The sequence below is a fragment of the Theobroma umbraticum genome, unplaced genomic scaffold (assembly GCF_002168275.2).
Source record: "Theobroma umbraticum cultivar Fairchild unplaced genomic scaffold, ASM216827v3 scaffold_12.0, whole genome shotgun sequence".
NCBI lineage: Eukaryota > Viridiplantae > Streptophyta > Magnoliopsida > Malvales > Malvaceae > Theobroma > Theobroma umbraticum.
Genome location: NW_018397272.1, coordinates 1,162,975 through 1,165,628, shown reverse-complemented (window position 1 = coordinate 1,165,628; position 2,654 = coordinate 1,162,975). Strand labels below are relative to the sequence as shown.

General features: G+C 30.7%; 1 pseudogene; it reads right to left on the bottom strand.

Moving 5' to 3' along the window:
• Positions 1–1,419: 1,419 nt before the first annotated feature.
• Positions 1,420–1,974, bottom strand: LOC149526467 (uncharacterized; annotated as a pseudogene).
• Positions 1,975–2,654: the final 680 nt, after the last annotated feature.

Sequence of the window (2,654 nt, the reverse complement as noted above, 5' to 3'; positions counted from 1 at the left end):
TAAAATATTAAGTAAATTACATGTATGGCTCTCAATACCTCTCATATGGATACATCTATCGATAATAGACTAGTCTTTCCACCCTAGCTTTGTATGCCAAGTGGATTGGAAAATGTTTTATTAAGTCAAAAAACCCAAAGGGAAAAATCTTCTTTAATTTGCATATAGTTTCCATGATTTTTCCTTCCCATGAATTGATATGATCAAAACATAGTTTGGTTGCATAGATATCATGGAAGAAAAGTGAGATCTTAATAATTACACTTCAAATAACATGAGAAACCATATCATAAAATGCAATTGGGAGCAAACGTTGCATGAAATGTGACAATCATGACTTTTCATCCCATAAAATTTGCACTATTGCTCATTCACACAATTCGCAATATTAGAGGCAAAACCATCTAGTAGTCATAACTGTTTCACTTAAACACACACAACTTTCTTTTACTTCTTAGTCAAAGTGTAGGAGGCTTTTGGTTTATACAGTTTACTATTATGCGTAATTAAATTAAATTCTGGTTATCTACAACACCTCTAAATCTTGCTAAGCCTTTATATTGTCTTTCATCTTCCCAGGAACATCCATCATCTTATTGAATATATTATTAAAGACATTATGTTCAATATGCATCACATCAAAGTTGTGACAAATGAGATTTGTATTCCAATATGGTAACTCTCAAAAAATGCTTTTCTTCATCTAATTACGGGTTTGCCCAAAACCTAGTAGCTTATGGTCACCAACCTTTACTCCACATGTGATATTAGGAATTGCATCCAATTGTTCTGAAATCTTAACATCAGATAAATGAGGAATTGGAGGATCCCTTTCAACACGTTTTTTAAATTTCTCTCTTTGGTGACGAAATGGATGATCCATTGGCAAGAATTGTCAATGACAATCAAAGAAACAAGTCTTTTTTCCATACTGCAACATGACACTAATCCCATATTCCATGCAATATGGACATGATAAACGTCCATGAGTGCTGTAGTAGGATAACATACCATATGTAAGGAAGTCCTTAATGCTCCATAAGAGTGTTGCTTGTAGAATAAAATTTTGTTTCATAAAAGCATCATATGTGACAACATTTTCGTCCTATAGAACTTTTAACTCATCTATCAGAGGTTGTAGGAAAACATCTATATTTTGTCTAGGACATCTACTCCTTAAAATGACCATATTCAAAAAGATGTTTAGTTGTTTCATGTACATTCACGGAGGTAAGTTATAAACAATGAGCATTGCCAGCCAAACAGAGTACGGTTTGGTCATTAGACCAAATGGATTGAAACCATCAGAACATAAATCGAGTCTAACATTGTGAGGCTCTATCGTAATAAACGTATAGGTTTGATTAAAGTGTTGTCAACCTCAACATCAACAGGATGTCTAAGCACTCCATCATTGGATTAGTGTGTAGCATGCCATGTCATGTGTTTTGTAATTTTTCTAGACATATAAAGTCTTTGTAATCTAAGTATAAGTGGAAAGTATCGTAGAATCTTATAAGGAATTTTCTTCTCTTTTCCTCCCTTTGATTTATTCAGTTTATATCAAAGATGACCATAGAATGAACAATAAGACAACTTGGAAGATTCATTACAAAACAAGCAATTATTCTTACATGAATGAATTTTCAGATAACTTAGCCCAAGTTCTTTCAATTCTGTCTTCATTATATAAAAGTTCTTCGATAATGCTTCATATGGCAACATGTCCTTCACTAGATGCATCAGACAATTAAAGCATGTTTCACTCATGTTAAACTCTGACTTCACATTCAATAATTAGGACATAGCTGATAGTTTTGTGTGCTTGGTGCATCCAGACCACAAAGCTGAATTAGCATCATTTAACAACAAAAAGAACGTTGTAGCGTTCAGATTTGGATCTTCATGAATATCTTTTCCATTTTTATTCCTAACATTGGATTGAAAATTAGGACGTAAAGCATCTATAACCATTTCAACGTATGGATTTTCTACTCTAGCATCATACACTACTACTTCGACATGATCATGAGCAAAATGTCCTGATGATTGTTTGACATGAAATGATTCACCATGTGATTCCCATATTATGTATGCATAGGTAAAACGTTTATGAAATAGATGCTCTCAAACCTTATCAACAATTAAGAACTTACTATTCATACACTGTGAGCAAGGACATCTAATCTTATTTCCTACTTTCATATCTAGGTTGATGAAAGACAAATGAAATAAATTCTCCAACGCCATTCACAAATTTTGTCATAAGAAATCCACCTAAATCCACTCAAGAATACATCCAACTTCGATCTCGTTCTATTCTAAAAAATATAACGAGCATATGATGTCATCTGTTATGAGATAATAAAAAATTAATTATTTATTAATTACTATAATTATTAATCAAAGGAATTTAGTCATATTCATTATACATATAATTTTTGTTACTACAAATCAATAAAAATTATATATATGTTATATATAGTTTTCATATAATTTTTGTTTTTGTAAATCAATAAAATAATGGTATATATTTCATCAAATTTATCATTAGTTATATGTATTATATTATATATATTACTTTTGTTATTATAAATCAATACAATTATGTATATACTTTTCCTTATTGTACATCAATATATATTATATGTATT